Below are 20,282 nucleotides of genomic sequence, written 5' to 3'. Positions count from 1 at the left end.
CCGCAGCCGTTCCGGGATCGGCGGCCGTGTGAGCAGTTGGCTCGGCCGGAGCCAGCCGTAACTGCTGTCCACTTTGTCTCCAGTCGGGCCCCCACTGCTGGGGACAAATCTTTCATTCATAAAGAGTAGCTTGTTAGGCCAACTCCGGGGACTCTAAGGCCACTTAATTAAATTGGGGAAAGTCGCTTGGCCCGGGTGGGAAATTTGCACACAAAGGCACGGTGTCTGGCGTTTCCTTTCGACCAAACCGCTCACAACAAAACCACGACCTCACCCGCTCCCCAGCCCCCAGCTCTCCCCCTCTGCTCTCAGCACCCCCTCATTAGAGGGCATTTGTTTGGGAATGTTTTCCCAGCGATTCACTGACAGGCCTTTCATTCCTCCCTGGGCAATCAGGGGTGGCAAGTACAGGCTAAGAGCCCTCCAAGGCTGATTGCTGAAAGAATTTCCAAAAGTAAAGAGTGTAAACAGGTACATTGAAAAAGCCTCTTTTGAACAATTATGTAAACATTCCAAACACTATTTGAAAACTTTCACAGTGGAACTGTCAGATCGGAGCATTCTTGTCTAATTGCCCGCGCACAATGCACCCTGCAGACCCAGTTCTGAGAGAGTTTTTAGCTGGACGTGTGGGGCATCAGATAAAGAAAGTCAAGGGAACGTGGTCGTGTACAACTGCGTCTTTCTGTGTGTGTTCCCACCCCCTCGGCTTCCAGAAGAATCTTTCGGGAACAGGAGACTCTTTCTTCCGGGAGGATTTCTCCAGGACCCAGTCCAGTGAGCCTGGAGATAAGATATTCCCAGATTCACTTCCATCAAAGCACCAAACAAGTGTTCGCTTCGGCAGCACATATACTAAAATTGGAACGATACAGAGAAGATTTGCATGGCCCCTGTGCAAGGATGACATGCAAATTCGTGAAGCGTTCCATATTTTTTTATAAAAGTATGAAAAATATAATAAAAATGAGAAATATTTTTTAAAAAAGCATCAAACAATCATCCGGCGATACCAAGCAGAGTTGTTGGCAACGTTCCCCTCACCATAGGAATGGCTCCTTGCTTTGCCTGTCTTGTCCTCCTCTAACAGGGCTTCCCTGTAGCTCAGCTGGTAAAGAATCCACCTGCAATGCAGGAGACCCTGGTTCCATTCCTGGGTTGGGAAAATCCCCTGGAGAAGGCAGAGGCTACCCACTTCAGTATTCTTGGGCTTTGCTGGTGGCTCAGCTGGTAAAGAATCCACCTGCAATGTGGGAGACCTGGGTTTGATCCCTGGGTTGGGAAGATCCCATGGAGAAGGAAACAGCTACCCACTCCAGTATTCTGGCCTGGAGAATTCCATGGACTGTATAGTCCACGGGGTGGCAAAGAGCCGGAGAAAACTGAACAACTCTCACTTTCACTTTCTTTCCTGTCCCCCACTAGTCTCCTGTTTTCCTCTTTCCCCATACAGCCCAGACTCTCACAATTAGACAGAACTACTTCACTGCATACCAGAAACTAATATGACATTGTAAATTAACTATCCTTCAAGAAAAAAAATTATAAAAGGAAGGTCTTATATGAAAAGTCATCTGAACCCTTGGTATTTCCATGATCACACTGCTAGGAGTTGGGAGTTTAGGTGACATGAACAAACTGCTTCATTCCAAATTTCATGGAAACACCAAAGTTTCAGGTGACTGGTGTGCTAGTTTCTGGTGTACGGCAAAGTGATTAATTTGCATACATACACATAGATATGTTCTTTTTCAGATTCTTTTCCATTATAGGTTATTACAAGATCTTCAATATAGTTCCATGTGCTCTACAGCAGTAGAGTATTATTTATCTGTTTTATATACAGTAGTTTGTATCTGCTATTCACAAACTCCTAATTTATCCCTCCCCCACCCTTTCCCCTTTGGTAACCACAAGCCGGTTCCCTATGTCTGTGAGTCTGTCCTATAAATAAGTTCATTTGTATCATTTTTTAGATTCCATGTATAAGTGCTACAGGCAGCATTTGTCTTTCTCTGTCTGACTTGACTTTGTATGATAATCTCTAAGTCCATTCAATACATGGCCTTCTTTGAGTCAATGTAGTCTCCAGTCATTTGGGGTCCATTCAGCCTCTGGCTGTCAAGCCTTGAAGGGTTTATCTCAGTAGAAATTTTGGAGTGGGGCGGGGTGTGGTGTGACTTTTTTTTGTATTTTAAAATCTGTTTCTTAAGAGTCAGTAGGAAAAGACAAAATGTTCAGCAAAGAGGACTGGCATACCAACACAATAAAGTCTTACAAATGTGTGACATGACGGCTAAGTGGAGACATGGGAGATATTATGAAAACAAAGTAAAAAAATTCAGGCCACAAAATCATATTTGCACTCTACCTGCAAAGACAAAAAACAAAAAACGTATCTGTGGGTGGCAAGTGGAAAGGGTCATGGCAGAATGAAAACACTTGCTCTGGGGAGTGGGAGTGCCAGCATGTTTCACTTTGCAAGCCTGTCTTTAATGTCATTGCATTGTGTCATCCAGGCAGGGTCTGGTAATGCTAGAAAGCACCCGTGTACATACACAGTTGAACATAAAAGGCTACCCCAGTAACCCACAGAGAGATGTACATATCAGCCTGCAGCACTGTGCATCCTTACCAAGGATGTGGATCAGAGCTTCTGAGTACCTTCCTCAGGTCTGCAGAAGGAGCTCAGGCTGGCCTGCTTGCTGAGTCCCCAGGAGGCAGACACAGAATCACAACTACAAGATAAGTTAGATATGGTTAGAAAAATGCTGATGCTCAACAGGGCCAGTTAGAGAGCTGGAATCAGAGAGGAAAGCTACCTCTATCTCATGAGCGCCCTAGATACAGAAGGGCTCAGAGTCGGAATGTACCTCCCTAGTAGGCTTACTCCACTTGACTGAAGTCAACATCACTCTGCATCTACATTGTGCCAGGGCCTGTGCTATTCACTGGGCATACAAAGCCATAGGATAATTTTGATCCCAAAACTTAACTCACAATTAAGTGAGGAATCATCATCTTCAAAAATGCACATGAGTCAAGTAGGTTTTAAGAAGAGTATTAGGACAATGCATTTCCAGGTGGCGCTCTTGGTGAAGAATCCGCCTGCCAGTGCAGGAGACATAAGAGATGCAGATTTGATCCTTTGGTCAGGAAGATCCCCTGGAGAAGGAAATAGCAACCCACTCCAGGATTCTTGCCTGGAGATTCCCGTGGACAGAGGAGACTGGTGGGCTTCAGTCCATAGGGTCTCAAAGTCCAACAGGACTGAAACAACTTAGCACATACACATAACGGGCAAAGAATAGTCTTTTCAACAACTGATGCTGGAACAAATGGATATCCATATGGAAAAGGATGAATTTGGACCCCTACTTCACACCATGTACAAAAACTGCTTCAAAATAGACCATACATAAATATAAGAGCTAACACTATAAGACTTTTGGAAGAAAGCATAGGTGTAAATCTTTATGACCTTGCATGAGGTAATGGTTTCTTAGATAAGACACCAAAAAGTACAAACAATAAAGGAAAAAAATAGATTAACTGGAGTTGATAAAAATTAGAAACTTTTTTTCTAAGGATGTTATCAAGAAAGTAAAAAGGAAACTCACAGAATGAGTGAAAATATTTATGAATCCTATACCGAATAAGGGTCTGTTGTTGCTACTGTTTAGTCGCTAGGTTATGTCCAACTCATTGTGACCCCGTGGACTGTAGCCCACCAAGCTCCCCTCTCTGTGGGATTTCCCAGGCAAGAATACTGGAATGGGTTGCCATTTCCTCCTCCAGGGGATCTTCTCAACCCAGGGATAAAACCCATAGCTCCTGCTTGGTAGGTGGTTTCCTTAGTATCCAGCATATATAAAAATTCAACAATAAAAAGACAAAAAATCTAATTTAAAAATAGCAGAGGATTTTAAGATGTTTTTCCAAAGAATATATACAAATGACCAACAAGCAAATATAAAGATGCTCAACATCATTAGTCATTAATGAAATTCCAGTCAAAACCACAGTGAGATACCACCTTACACCTACCATGATAGCTATAATCAAAAAGATAGACAATGAAAAGTATTGGCAAAGATATACATATATTGGAACTCTCAAAGATTGTGGTGGAAGTGTAAAAATGATGCTGCCATTATGGAAAAGAGCTTGGCAGATCCCCAAAAAGTTAAACATAGAGTTACCATATGACATTGCAAGTGCACCCAAGAAAACTGGAAACATCTGTGCTGTGCTTAGCTGCTCAGTCATGTCTGACTCTTTGCGGCCCCAAGGACTGTAGCCTCCAGGCTACTATGTCTATGAGGATTCTCCAGGCAAGAATACTGGAGTGGGTTGCCAAGCCCTCCTCTAGGGGTTCTTCTCAACCCAGGGATCGAACCCAGGTCTCCCACATTGCTAGTGGATTCTTTACCATCTGAACCACCAAGGAAGCTACCCAATAAAGGTAGCTTATCCCTTCTCCAGGGGATCTTCCTGGCCCAGGAATTGAGCTGTAGTCTTTTCTGCACTGCAGGCAGATTCTTTACCAGCTGAGATACTCAGTTCAGTTCAGTTCAGCCGCTCAGTCATGTCCGACTCTTTGTGACCCCATGAATCGCAGCATGCCAGGCCTCCCTGTCCATCACCAACTCCCGGAGTTTACTCAAACTCATGCCCATCGAGTCGGTGATGCCATCCAGCCATCTCATCCTCTGTCATCCCCTTCTCCTGCCCCCAATCCCTCCCAGCATCAGGGTCTTTTCCAATGAGTCAACTCTTCGCATGAGGTGGCCAAAGTACTGGAGTTTCAGCTTCAGCATCAATCCTTCCAATGAACACCCAGGACTGATCTCCTTTAGGATGGACTGGTTGGATCTCCTTGCAGTCCAAGGGACTCTCAAGAGTCTTCTCCAACACCACAGTTCAAAAGCATCAATTCTTTGGCGCTCAACTTTCTTCACCATCCAACTCTCACATCCATATATGACCACTGGAAAAACCAAAGCCTTGAGCAGATGGACCTTTGTTAGCTGAGCTACTAGGGAAGCCTAATTGGAAACATATGTCCACACAAAAACTTGGGTATAACCATTTATAGCAGCATTATTCATAATTGCCCAAAAGTATAAATAATCCAAATGTTCATCACTGATGAATGGCTAAACAAATCGTGATATGTCCATACAATGGAACATCATTTAGTCATAAGAAGGAAGTACTGTTACATGCTGTGAGCAAGACTCAGAAGGCTACATATTGTCTGCTTCTATTAATATGAAATGCCCAGAACAGGTAAAGCCATAGAGACATAGAGTAGATTAGTGGATGCCAGGGGCTGAGGAAAAGGGGGAATGAGGGGTGACTGCTAAAGAGTACAGAGTCTCTTTTGGGGGTGATGAGAATATTCTAGAATTAGATAGAAATGATGGTTGCACAGCTTTGGGACTATACTAAAATCACTGTATACTTTAAAAGGATGAATTTTATGATATGTGAATTATACTTCAGTTATTATTGTTTTTTTAAGCTGCACTTGAGAAGTTCTACAAACTGTAAAGTGCCACACAAGGATATAGAGAAATTGGAACTCTCACAGACTGTGGTGGAAGTGCAAAATGATGCTGCCATTTTGGGAAAGAGTTTGGCAGATCCCCAAAAAGTATGTAGCAGGAGCAGGAGCCCTAGGTATTGCATGGAATCCAAAATGCTCATCAGCCTAATTCCTGAGGCCCGTCTCAGCCTTCACACCAGTGTTTCACCAGAACTAGTTGACACTGTAGCCAGCCCTGGGCCTCAGGAGCCTAACTGGGGTTTCTGTGTGGCCCTGTTCTTCCGGAATAGGATGCAGCACATGATTCCTAGGTCTGCTAAGCCTTCTAGGAAGGGAGCATAGGGAACATGTACAAATAATCTGCCTGGAAAGCCAGCACACACAGGGAGGCCAGTGGCACTGAGTCAGAATCAGAGGGCTCAGGCCAAAATTCCAGACGCAGGGTAACCCTGAGCAGGGGCCACATATACACTCCACTGGTTTCTTTCATCAGACTGGGTTAGACTGTGCCTTGAAATTCCAAGGAGTGAATCTTCCACTTATTCTGTGGTTCTGCAGTAGCAGCCAAGGGGGGCAGAATCCTTATACCCCAAGCACAGCCCTGCTGGAGATGGGTTCTGTGTTTCCCAGAGCAGGCCTGCTGCAGTGACTGGCTTGGGTCCATAGGAGCTGGACCTGGTTTCAGACTGCTTCCAGGCCATGGGTCACCCATGCCCACCAGATTCCTGGGCCATGCCCCTGACTCTGCAGGTTGATATCCCCATCCTCTGTATGAGTAGTTGTTGAGACTGCATCCAGGATCCAATATACATTTCAAATTGCCCCAAAGGACCTCATCTATCTTTGGCCATAGTCTTCTGAGCTCTAGACTGGGCTGGTCTGAGTGGTTGGTACCCAGTGTTCAAAGGGTAGCCTGGGCTTGAGAGCATTCCTACATTAAGATAATCTCCTGAGATACATGAGTCTATAGGAACAGGCTCAGCTTGTCTCTCTGACCTCATCCCCCACCATTCCCACCATCCTTCATTCCATGCAGGCCATGTTGGTCCCTGGGGTCCTGCAATCCACGCATGGTCCTACTTCAGGGCTTTTGCAAGCTTTCTTCTCTAGCTGGAATGGTTCTCGCCCTAGTCACATGGCTGGCTCACTCATTTCACTTAGTTCCTTCCTCGGATACAGTCTCACAGAAGTCTCCTCGGACCACCCTTTATAAAATAACACCCCTGTCACATCGTATCCCCATATCCTGCTCTATTTTCCTTTTTTATATGCCTTTCATCTGTAGCCCCCTCCAGAAGGGAAGCTGGAATAGAATCTCCGTAAAGATTGGACTTTGTGGTCTTGTAGACCAAAGTTTGTATCCTCAGCATCTGAGAGTTCATGGCACCTCACTGACTATACATATTGTTGAATGAATGAATGAGCAGATGATAAATAAATGAATATTTTATCCCATTTGAACCTCCTGACAGCCTTATGAGAAAGGCAGGTTATGAGCTTTGTCTCAGCTCTGAGAAATTTAAACCCAGGGCAATAAATTCCTTGTCTGTGTTCACAGATAGTCAGGGGTGAAAAAGAAACTTGTGTGCGGGGGCTGGTCTCAAGGTCCTCTTTACAACTCCAGAGCCATCCCTCTGTCCATGTGAAATCCTCTGTGTGGAGACCTCCTGGAGGGTTTATGGAAGGTCAGTCCAGCCTAGCGTGCCTGGCCTTCAAGGGGAGCGGGTCTGGAGAACTGGGATGATGAGACATTCAAAGAGAGGAGCTCAGAGTCTCTTAGCACTGGCCCTGAGTGCGCCTTCCATCCCAGGAAAGCCCCTGCCAGAGACTGCTCCAGATATACTTGGGGCATGTTCTACCTTGCTGCTACTGGCAGAGGTCCAAGAGTCTTCAGAAATTCCTGGGCACAAAGCTAGAGTACCTATGTTCCAGGCCCAGCCTCACCAATTCCTAACACTTACGACAATAGGACAAAGAGACCTGTCCTGCTACCTCAGAAAGGTAGGAAATACAGATGCACAGTACTTTGGAAATGGCCACATGCACACATGGGATCCTGCCTGCCTTTGGAGAGGTGTTGTGGTGAAGGGGGAAAGCACTAGGCTGGGAGTTTGGAGATTTTTGTTGGAATTTCAGTTCTCATTATTTAGGAGCTCTGGATGAACAAGGCTCCTCTGAGCCTAAATATTCTCAACCATTAGATGGAACTAATAAACCCAGCTTCAGAGATGCTGTGAGGATTTCAGAGACTGAAATTTCAGGGAGAAAGACTTCAGCATTGTCAGCTGTGGGTCAGTGTGACCTGTTAGAGTGTGATACACGTGTGGCCAACAAGCCTAGGAAGTTGCATGTGTGATGAGGGAAGAAGGAAACCAACCCAACAAGAGCAAGAATACTAACTCTCTGTGCCTCAATTTTCTCATCTGTAAAGTGGGGATAATAATAGGTCCTTTGGTAGGATTGTCATAAAATATAATATATTGACATATGAAGTGCTCAGAATCCTGCCTGGCTCATGGGAGGCTCTTAGGAGACATCAGTTATTACCATTACTGTTATTATTATATGAGCGTCATGAATCACTATTATATCCTATAAATAATGAAATATCAACTGTAAGGGGTTGACACACTTGCCTCACTTGGGCAATGTTGATTATCCATCCCACCTCTACTCTCCATCCCAGGATCCCTGTCAAGAGTGAGTGACTCATTGTCATCTCAGCTCCTTCCCCCAACATGCATCTCAGGAAAAACCTGGGTTCTGTTCTTATACATAAGAAGTATTTAAGGGGAAAATACTACAGTGCCTTTCTGTGACAAGAAAAGTTTGCTGACTTACATCTCTCTGTGAATCAGGAAGGATGTAGGAAGCTGTGAAATTATCGGTTTAATAAAAGTTAACCACCCATGAGGTATCCAACCTAGAAATTCCAGTGGTCCTTGGAGGAGGGACAAATGTCTGCACCCTCAGGTTGCTTTTAACTGTAAGAGAGAGGCAAATGTTTTTTGTGCAAGAGTCTTGCCAGGGCCAGTGCTGCAGATATAAGGAGGCCGACTGCAATTCAATATTAAAAAAAAAAAAAAAAAAAAAACACTCTGCATCCAAAGAGCTGCCTGAAAATGAAATAGCCTGACTCAGGAGGAAGGGGGTTCCCTGTCACTGCATGTGAGTAAGTGGAAGCCTCTGCCATAGAGGAAATTAACTCACTGGGTGAAGGTCTAAATTACATTACTTTTAAGGTCTCTTCAACCCTAAGTTTCTAGGACTCTCTAAGTGTATGAATTGCCTAGGAGGAGCAAAGGAAGCCTTGAGGCCTGTATCTCAGATCAAGACCTTATGCACGGAAAAACAGACCTGCCCAACATTTACCTTTGGCCACCTGCATTGCACCAGCCAGGGGCGTGCAGAGCGTTCTTTCCTTCCCCCTCCAATTTTGAGATCACATCTTTTTGTCATAGGAAGTCAACTGTAAACAACATTCCACCAGTGAACTTGCTACAGATGGAGATCACAGAGGGCCAGGGTGAGGCTGCTCCGCTCTGCTCGTCTCAGCTTCATTCATTCGGCAAATGTTCACTGAGCACCTACTTTCTGCCGGGCGCTATGCTGTGTGCTGGTGATGCTGAGTCAAGTAAGTAAGTATGATCCCGGTCTTCAGGGAACCCACAGGATGTTTGAGCATTCACAGAAGGCAGTGAGTGGGAAATAACATGCACGCACTACTATGTATAAAATGGATAATCAATAAGGACCTACACACAGGGCCTAGGCACAGGAAACTCTGCTCAGTATTCTCTAATATCCTATATGGGAAATGAATCTGAAAAAGAATGGATATGTTGATATGTATAGGTTGAGTTGAATCACTTTGCTGTACATGCGAAACTAACACAACATTGTAAATCAGCTCTACTCCAATATAAAATAAAAACTATATTAGAAATTTTAAAAATTAATGAAATATAAAATTTCACATATAATATAATTAGTAAATAAAGACAACAAAAACAAAAAAGTCAGCAAGATGCATCACATAGGATCGTGGGGGCAGATAAAGGATGCAGTGAGGAGAGGTCTAAACTAGGCTGGAAGAATCCCCTGGAAGAGATGGCAAAGGCTGAGTTTCAGAGATTACATAAGAGTTAGCAAGATCTGTAGAATTTTCTGCAATAAAGGCAATGTTCTATATTCTACCAATATGGTAACCACTGGCCACATGTGACTATGGAGCGCTTGAAATGTAGTGTGTAAGGAGGTAGTGTGACTAAGGCACTGAATTTTCAATTGTATTAATACTAAAACATGCCAGGATTGGGTAGGACAGATAGGCAAATGGCGGAGGAAGGTGGTGGATGCCATGATATGGAATTTCAAGAGGATGAGATTAGGGACAAGGCCACTCAGAGCCTGTGACTAGGATAAACAGAAGAGAACAGGAGAACAGAGGATTGAACTCTGAAGAAGACCGACCTTTAAAGGGTGAACTGAGAAAATCAGAGAAGCAAAAAGAAATCTAGACGCTTAGTGTCACTGAAATAGGGGAGAGAGGGTCTGCAGAGAGGAGTAGTCAAGGGTGTCAAATGCTATAGGCACTAAAACGGTGATGGCGAATCCGGCAGTTAGGAGACTTGAGGGTATGGGGTGAGGAGAGCTGACTGAATGGCAGGATGGGGGGTTTCACACCCACCTGGATTTGGCAGCTCAGACCTGTTGCTCCCTGAGATACCTTACTTCCTGGAGACTCAGAGCCCTGTGTGATTCCTGTCTTTTCTTGGTTGTGCTGGGTCTTCATTGCTGTGAGGGGGCTTTCTCTAGTTGTGGCAAATGGGGGCTACTCCCTACTAATAGTCTCAATGCTCCGGGCTTCTCACTGTGCCGGCTTCTCTTGTTTAGGAGTACATGCTCTAGACACATGGACTCAGTAGCTGTGGCTTAGTTGCCCTGAGGCATGTGGAATCTTCCTGGATCAGGGATGGAACTCATGTCCCCTACACTGGCAGGCAGATTCTTAACCACTGGACCACTAGGGAAGTCCCAAGCCCCATGTTTTGAAAACATTTTGGAGTTGCAAATGACTTTGGTAATTTGTGTGCTGCGCTGTGCTTCGTCACTGTCATATTGGACTCTTTCTGACCCCATGGACTGTAGCCTGACAGATTCTTCTGTCCATGGGATTCTCCAGGCAAGAATACTGGAGTGGGTTGCCATGTCCTTCTCCAGAGGATCTTGCCAACCCAGGGATCGAACCCAGGTCTTCTGCATTGCAGGTGGATTCTTTACCAGCTGAGCTACGTAAGGAAAGTGATATATTCCCTCTCCAGAAAAATCCACCAAAATGAAGTGTTGGTTTCATTTTAGGCACCTCTAAAAGCTTGTCAACAGACCCCCTAGATTTTAGAAATCTAAATTAGTTCTCATTTGCTGAGTTCTCGCTGCAGCTATCTGAAATGTAGCCAGGAATGTAAAAGGGGATAGAAACCTACAACTCCATCCCTGAGGCCCTCCAGCCTCAGTGCAAGTCTGGTTCATTCACAGTTAGCTTTATTGTCCTGTGGCCTGTCAATCCATTACACAATTAACATCTCTAAAGCCACCTCAGCAGCCTCTGCCTGGAAGTGTGTAACTAGTGTTTCCCAGGGTGCTCAGCTTTGATACAAAGAGATCACAAAAGCAGTTACAAAACTAGAGGGACTGTTTGCCACACCCCTCCCCCGACGCCTGTGGGGCTAATTGTGGGCCCTGTTCCCCGCATTTTCAGGCCTGTGGCCAGCACCAGTACGCCACTTTCTCTTTCCATCCAAAGTCTTGGCTCACAGACCCGTTGTGGACCACTCTTCTAGTTTTTGAACATACTTAGGAATAGGGCTTCCCTGGTGACTCAGATGGTAAAGAATCTGCCTGCAATGCAGGAGACCTGGGTTCAATCCCTGGGTTGGGAAGATCCCTTGGAGAAGGGAGTAGCTACCCACTTCAGTATTCTTGCCTGGAGAATCCCATGGACAGAGGAGCCTAGCCAGCTACAGTCCATGGGATCACAAAGAGTCGGATATGACTGAGCAACTAACACAGGAATAAAACAGTTGAATTAGCTGATATTCCACAGCCTTGTCTCAGTTTGGAACTCAGATATAGTTTGGGCCTTTAACCTGAAGAAAGAATCTGAAATTAAGCAATTTTTCAGGAGGGAAAAGAGAGAACAGGTGGATAGATGGAAGGGAAAGAAAGAAGGAGGGACAAATCACCTTGTCTCTTTATCTTGGGCTCTTTTTTCTTTTATCTTGGGTTTTTTAATCAGTCTTAGTTGTAAAGACTTTACAGAGGAAGATAAATCAGTTGCCAAAATCCACTACTACTACTGCTACAATAATTATAACAATAATGGCCTTAAATATTAAATGCTCCCTGGCTAGATGGCTGTGCTGTGGCTGAGCTAAAGTGAATGGTGATTCCTGCCCACAAGCTTATGCTTGGCTACTGTTGCTGAAAGCCTGGAAAGTCAGCAAGCCTCCCCACAAACCCACTCCCAAGAAATTGACACATTAATTCCAGAAGGCTATGTGTTACCACTTCCAGTGAATCTATCCAGGATGGGGCTCCCCAGACTGGTGCTGCTGGTCTTCAGTGCCACAGCGAGTGTGATATGGCCCTTTAGATTTCACAGACACGCTCTCCAAGTACAAACACACACTCACATACACACAGGCACACACGCACGCCCACTCTCTCTGCAGCCTGCGTGGTGCCTGCAGTCAGAAGCCGTGTGGGAAATGTGCCATCACACCTCGCTTTCCGAGGCAGTGAAATCTTTCTTGGTTTGGGAACTGCAACAGTTTGCACGTTAAGAGGGTATAGGAGGTTTCCAGCACGCCGTGCGGAGTTTGGTGTTCTGGCACAGTTCACCTAGTTCCTATTTTGCCAGATCCTTTCTGGAAGCCCCCGCACAGCCTGGGGAAGACCCTCAACAGAGCATAACATAAGTCTGTGGTTCTTGTTAGTTTTCTCAAAGATAGTGCATAGGTTTGTTCAATTCTTGACAGTTTGCACACATTACTTATAATTCTTAGCCCATTTGCTTCTCCCAGAGGTACTGGGAGGGATCCCAGCAGGAATTATTGACCTTATTTTACAGGGGACGAAAAGGAAGGGCAAAGATGTCAAACGATTTGCTAAATATAAAGAGTTTTCTTCATCAAAAGAGATACTTATTTGGAATCTTTTAAGGAAGTCCCATCCCAGGAGATGAGCTGGGGAGATGGACACCAAGAAGAATGAGTGATGCCAGGTCAGATGGTCGTACGTGGTAAAGGTCAATGTGGTAGTGTTAAAGGAAACATTATTCCATATATAATTGTAACAAACAGTATATTTAAAAAAAAAGACTTTATTCAGGACTATTGTACTAGGAGAGAGAGAGATTGAGCTCAACTACAAACACAGCAACGAAAGCTGACTAAGGAACAGAGTGAAGGGGTCAGTGGATGAGAAATTACCAAGAAGGTATACAAGGGTAGGGGGATTCTTGCTAATCAAAGATGGGGGATAAAGCACTTGATCAGCTATCTAGGGTGGGGCATTCTCTCTAAACTAATTTACCAGGATTCTCACTAAAATTTAGCTGTGTAGGGACAGACAGCCAAGGTCAAGACCTAATCAAAAAGAGAGCTCAGAGGAGCCTGCATAAAGTTTACTCAAAGAGAGCGTCTTTGTCATAGTGGCAACACGCTTCAACTACAAGCTCAATTGTGTTCAACTCTGCGTCCCAGTGGACTGTAGCCCGCCAAGACCCTTTGTCCATGGGATTGTTTTTCTGGCAAGAATACTGACTGGGTTGCCATATCCTACTCCAGGAAATCTTCCCCACCCAGGGATCAAACCCACATCTCCTGCATCTCCTGCATTGGAAGGTGGATTCTTTACCACTGCGTGTCATAGTGGCAAAGCTGAGATTAAACCCTGGTTCTAGGCTGGCAGTTCTTTGGCTGTGCTGTTCTGGGCTAAGTCCCTTCAGTCATGTCCGAGTTTTTGCAGTCCTATGGACTGTAGCCTGCCAAGTTCCTCCATCTGTGGGATTCTCCAGGCAAGAACACTGGAGTGGATTGCCATTCCTTTCTCCAGGGGATCTTCCTGACCTAGGAAAAGGCTGAATTAAGTGTACCTTCTTACACACACTGCAGAACGATTTGCCAAGTATATTGTAGATGTAAGTCTGATTGTAGGAAACATTTTCATTTAATAAACCAGTTTTTAAAGGGAAAAAAACCTGGTTCTGTGGTTGGGGCTTTCCCTTGAGTTGCCATTATAATAATCATCATCCCAACCCATCCCTACATATATTAGTAACTTTCCAGCATGTCAAGTTACATATAGAATTCCATATACAGCATGTTATTCTTCTTCTTGAATTAATGCTAAGCCTAGGTTATGTTTTCTTTGTAAATTCTAAGTTTTTCCAACTCTAAGGATTAAGGAACTGTTCATTAGGAATGAATTTTTATTGAAAGACAATGCTGATTGATGAACTTCCCAGGTGGCTCAGTGGGTAAAGAATCCGCCTGCAATGCAGGAGACGCAGGAGATGTGGGTTCGATCCCTAGGTTAGGAAGATCCCCTGGAGGAGGGCATGGCAGACCACTCCAGTAGTCTCACCCTGGAGAATCCCATTGACAGAGGAGCCCGGGCGGGGGGCGGGGGCTATAGTACATAGGGTTGCAAAGAGTCGAACGTGGCTGAAGCAATTGAGTATGCATGCACATTGATCGATAAAATACCTGTGGGGAACAAATGATGATGTCGTATTTTGGTGTCAGATTTCAGTTCTGCTATTCGATTCAAGTGACCATAAGTGATTCTCTTCATGTCAATGAGGGAACAGCCTAGTGGGTGCTGTTTTAGCAGTTACTGGCTGCGTGACTTTGGACATACATGATCCCTGCCCATAATTAACCTCAGCTTCATCATTTGTAGAATGCGGATAATAGTAGTACTCTATCTTGAGGGTGATGAGAGTTGAAATGTTCTATTTAAGGCACATAGCTCGGTGCCTTTCAACGAGTGCTCCAGGGTCATCGGCTAGTAGGATCTCGGTGTCTTTTTCTGTAAACTGGAGATAATAACACCTCTCTCACGGGATTGTTACAACAATTATGAAGATGTGCTTTGTAGCCTTTGTACAAATCATGTACGATAGTAATACTATGTGCCCAGGGGGTGGATTAAACTGGTCAAATGGCCTGGAAATAGGAGGATGGCCCATGGGCTTCATGGGCATCAATCACAGTTGCTCTCCTAGCAGGGAGAAGATGGGATGAAGGCAGAGCCTCTCTTGGTTCTGGGTGGAGCAGCTTGGTGGTGGGATACGATTAGTTTTAGATGGCAAGAAATAAGGTGATGCTCTCCATGTGAAAATCTAGAACTTGAATAGATGTTCAGGCAGGGGCTGTGCCTCTCCAGTCAGTAAACAGCTGGAATTTGGTTTTGAGGTCACTGGGAGTTCAGAGAAGGTCTTCACTGTTTCCCTGGGACTAGAAGATTATTTGCCATAGCCATATGAAATTGCCAATTCTCAATTGGTTTTGACCTGCAAAACCAGCAACATGTGATTCAACCTAATGTTAACCTCTTCACTTGAGTTTGTCTGTACCACTTTGTCATGGATTGATTTCCAGGATTCACTGGTTCAGCCCTTCATTCCACAGCATTTACTGTTGTCTACGATGCAGGCTGCTTTGCTAGGGGTTAAGGAACCAACCAATCTCCCTCTCTCCTTCCTACCTGAGTTCTAGACCACTTCAAAGAGGCATGGAGTCTGGCCCGTGGGACCTGAAAAGTTGACTTTATTACTGATAAGACTGGTTCTGGAGGGTGTGGCTTGGTCAGGGGATGATGATAGACTTCCTAATGCTGAATCCCAGGATTGGGCAGACAGCCCACTTGGTCACAAGGAGGGCTAGAAAACTGTAATCCTTGCCTTTGCTGCCAGGGCTGTCCATGTACAGGTTCTCTTGCTGACAACCCAAAATGAAGCGGGGGAGGAGCTCCAAGTCAGATTCCTATCCAAACTCACCAATCAAGTCATCCACCTCCACCCTAGGGGCAAAGTGAGTACAGCACCATCTATAAAGGGCAAAAGTACAAGTTGCTGTCCTCCAGGGAAACTGAGACAGGGAAAAGAAGTTCCCCCAACAAACAGTAACAGCAGCAAAACAAAAACAAACAACTCCCGCCCCAGGCCCCACACACACTTACTAAAGACCTGCATGTGTAGACTTTATTAAAGGTTTGGAGGGAATGGAAATGGGTTTATATTCCAGCAAAGCTGACAACTTATAATTCGTTATCAGAAATCTTTTTCTTAATAGGCTGCATTAAGTTCCTTTTCCCCCTTCCCCTCCTACTCCCTCCTCTGCCCTCTCCGCTGTCTTCTCTGTCCTTTATCACTCAGGAGCATCCTCTACTCCTCCTTTCCCATTTAATAAGTAGAACATCAGGGTGGTTTTCAACTTCTACCCCTTGATTTCAATTAAAGCTGTTTCTTTGCATGTTTCCTCTATCTCCAAAGGTATGCCCCTTTCTATAATATAGACGCTAACTTAAATACATAAATAAATTTTCTAAGTCCTAAAAACCCCAAACCTCATTACCTCCATCCTTCCTGCCACAAAATAAAAACCTAAAAAAAACAACTTCAATTATGCTGACATACACCATTCCCCAAAACATCTTTCTCTAAATATAACTATTCTAAGTACTGACCCCAGCTAAGTTTTGTATCCAAAAACACACTATGACCCCTGCCCTCCAAAATTACTGTTGCCACATTAAGCTTTGTAGTATAGGCATATGTTAGTCTCAACCAGAATCATTGATTTCCATTCCTCCTCTCCCCTTCAAATTAAGAGAAAAATGAGGGAAAGCTAAAAATTAAAAGAAATCTCTAATGACTCTTTCTCTTTAAAGAAGCAATCCTTTCTAGTAATCAGTTTTCAGGAATTGTGGCTTCTTTTCCAATGATTAATCATATGCACATGACAAGTGTGGGGAGAAATGTAAATTTAAGGAAAAGTACATTTTGATATAATTCTAAAAACATATTTCAAGCATTTGATCAATAACACAGTTGTACTAGATCATCTCTGATCCTAAGTATCAGGATAATAAAATGTGGAAATAGGGGATACTTTAGACACCATCAGGTGCCTCCTCCTTGTTGAGACTTTGTTCGATTGCCTCTCCCAAGGTCACCCAGGGGGTGAGGGGCAAGGCAGGGACTAGCACAGTCCCTTTCATGCCTGTTGTCAGATTCTACTTTAAAAACAAAAAAACCAAAAAACCGTGGATGGACCTGGAGACTGTCATACAGAGAGAAGTAAGTCAGAAAGAGAAAAACAAATATCGTATATTAATGCATATATGTGGAATCTAGAAAAAGTGGTACAGATGACCGTGTTTGCAAAGCAGAAGTAGAGACACGATGTAGAGAACATATGGACACCAAAGGGGAAAGTTGGGTGGGTGGGACGAATTTGGGAATTGAGATTGACATATATCTACACTAATGGTACTATGTATAAAATAGATGACTAATGAGGATCTACTGGATAGCACAGGGAACTCTGCTCACTGCTCTGTGGTGACCCAAACAGGAAGGAAGTCCCAAAGAGGGGATGTTTGTAAACATACAGCTGATTCACTTCACTGTGCAGCAGACCCTAACACAACACTCTAAAGCAACTACATGTGTGTGTTCAATAGCTTCACTTGTGTCTGACTCTTTGTGACCTCATGGTCTGTAACCCGCCAGGCTCCTCTGTCCATGGGCTTCTCCAGGCAAGAATACTGGGATGGGTTGCCATTCCTTCCTCCAGGGGAATCTTCCTGACCCAGGGATCAAACCTGAGTCTCCTGTGTCTCCTGCATTGCAGGTGGATTCTTTACCACTGAGCCATGGGGTACTCCCAAAGCAACTATACTTCAATAGAAATTAATTAAAAAAAGAAAAAGAAACAAGCGAACACAATCCCAGAACATCAGAGCAGACACTGGGGTTTTCACCTTCCCTCATGGCCTATGATAATGAAATTCTAATCAGAATAACCAAAGGACACCTAGAGTAAAAAATCTATGAAGTATTTGGAGCAGATGGACTTGGAATCTTGGTGACATCCTTTCCATCTATCCAAGAAGCCGCGTCCTCTGCCCGCTGGAGATGACCTGCTGATGCACAGAGCACTTCAATGCTAAGACCTCCTGTCTCCTTGGCGGTGCATCCTTCCAGCAGGCACAGCAGTCCTCTCTGTTCCTTGCATCACTTTATTGATGCCTGTTCTAGGAAGCATGGTTTACTCTTCTCTAGTGAAATATTCACACTTTCTTAATGAAGAAGAGGCCCTCCAACTTCAGTACATCAACTCCTGTGTAAGACCAGGGCAATCTCCAACCCTTCCATTGGAGATGACATGCTTAGGTAACCTCTTATTGGACCACACAGAGACAGCATGATAGAACACACGTGGCACAAGCTTCCTTGGCTGTTTAAATTGACATCCAATTCTAATGCTCTTAAAATCCATTTTAACTTAGCCTATGAGCTCATTTGTACGTTTGCCCTTTGAAATACAACATGCTTGGTGCAGAAATGAGACCCAATGACTGTATTATATGCAGATCCTGCTAATAGTCTAAACTATTCAGTTGGCATTCTGTGTTTCCCATTCAACTTGGGAATCAGCGTCAGGAATTATTCTTTTCATGTTAGAAGAGGGGAGAGAGATAAAGGGAGAAATTTTGCCTGAGTTGCATACCACACAGCAGAAGCAGAAAAACCTGTGTTGGTGGTGCAGAGTTCTCCCCAGCCCAGTCCCATTGAGTGAAGACAGCTCCCACCCCCACAAGGTGTCCCAGACTTGGGCTCTACTGTCACAATGACTTGGGAAGGAGGGGGAACGGGCTGAAAGAGGATGTCACTAACAAGTCGTCAAGGGGATAGAGAGTTATACTTTGGGAACAAACACCTTGACTTTGCTGAGGCATAAACTTCACAGCAGGAAACCATTATTTCAGTGACAAAGCTTTGTTCGGTTGACATTATCTCTTAATTATCTGCATAAGAATGCATTTGTCAAGTTTCAGGAGATGGGATTGATAACAATAAACCTGCATTGCTGCACAATATTTTAATTCTGAAGGCAGAAGCAGCACAACATACCAGGAAAGAATTGTGGGCAGCTCATCTTGGCTGCGGCTGGTGGAGCATGGATTCCAACCCCGTAACTAAAATGAATTGGGACCCCCCACCACCCCGACCCTCCCGACCCCATGCCCACTCCCGGCCAAACCACGCCACCAGGCTGTGTCAGCACCTCTAGAGCCACAAGTCTAAGGCAAGAGTCCTGGAATGTCCTAGCCCAAATGTTCCACATCCTGGGAAGACGCAATCCGTGCTTCTGCAAAACAGTTAGTCTGGTTCCCTTGGCCATGGGTGCCATATACCTGAGCATGGGTGATAATCAGAGGTTTTGACCTGAAGCCACCTCCTGGCCTAGTTAGCAGGACACCAAAATCCCAGCTTCTTCCACCCTGGCCTTTCCCCTAAGAGGGCTCCAACCCCACAGTAGCTTTCTCTTTATGTCACTGCCCCTCCTGCGGTATTTTAACCAGGACAAGATCCACCTATGATGGGAAATGGGGTAGTTTCTGGGCTTGGATGGCCTGACTTCATAATATTTTGTCTTTAAATTATCGACAGTAATTTAATTGTCAGATAAATACAGCTCCTTTTACAACTCCTAAGACATCTCTGATTCTTTCATTCTGCCAGGGTATTTAGAAGATGTTACTCAAGGAGCTGGACCATACGGTATTTTCAGGATTTCTACGCAAAGGACACTGAAACTTAGGTGTGTATTATACCCCAGGAATCTGCTCTGAGGTTCCAGAGTTTCCTGGTTGGGTGTACAGGTTAGTGTCCCAGCATGATCTTCATTACAGGGAGCCAAAGGCAGAATCTTAGAAAATACCAGCATTTAGAGGGTGGGCTGAGAAAGGAACCCACAAGAGACTGGGAAAGAAAGCATGTGTTTGTCACATCTACTCCTGTCAGAGAGAGCTTTGGGGGATCTGGTAAGTGACTGTGACAGACTGTTACAGAGTCACCTCCAATTTGTGTTTATACCTCCCTGTATCCACATCCTTGAGTTGTTCCCTCCTGCCCCGATTCAAGACTTGCCCATGTGAGCTGCATTGACCAAAGGGGCAGTAACTAGTATGATGCCAGTGGAGAGTTGAAAGCACTTGAACTTGGAGCCCTGCGACAGCCATCACGGAAGGATATCCTGGCATGCCTGCAGCATGACATGAGGCCCATGGCCTACCCTCCCAACTGACAGTGTGCTGACCCCCAGAGACATGGGTGAGACCACCCTAGATCACTGAGCTGCAAACCAGCCACCGCTGACCGCAGCTGCAAGAGTGAGCCGATCAGGATCAATCTAGCAACCCAGAGCAGATGGACCACACTGAAGGTTTGTTCTGCATCCACTGATAATGTAATAACTAATACACTGACCAACAAACTCAGATTGGGGATCCCAAGTGTGACGGTTAGTTTCGTGTGTCAACTTGAGTGGGCCACTGACTCCCCAGACATTTCGTCAAACATGATTCTGGGTGTGTCTCCGAGGTTGTTTCTGGATGAGATAGTATCCAAATCAGACTGGGGAAAGTAGATGGC

General features: G+C 44.8%; 1 non-coding gene across 1 annotated transcript; it reads left to right on the top strand.

The window, feature by feature from the left end:
• Nucleotides 1-831: 831 nt before the first annotated feature.
• LOC136156674 (U6 spliceosomal RNA) lies at nucleotides 832-938 on the top strand. The gene has a single exon (XR_010661163.1). It is a non-coding gene; the product is annotated as a U6 spliceosomal RNA (small nuclear RNA).
• Nucleotides 939-20,282: the final 19,344 nt, after the last annotated feature.

The sequence above is a fragment of the Muntiacus reevesi genome, chromosome 1 (assembly GCF_963930625.1).
Source record: "Muntiacus reevesi chromosome 1, mMunRee1.1, whole genome shotgun sequence".
NCBI lineage: Eukaryota > Metazoa > Chordata > Mammalia > Artiodactyla > Cervidae > Muntiacus > Muntiacus reevesi.
The sequence above is the reverse complement of the archived record's forward strand: the minus strand, read 5'-3'. Positions and strand labels throughout refer to the sequence as shown.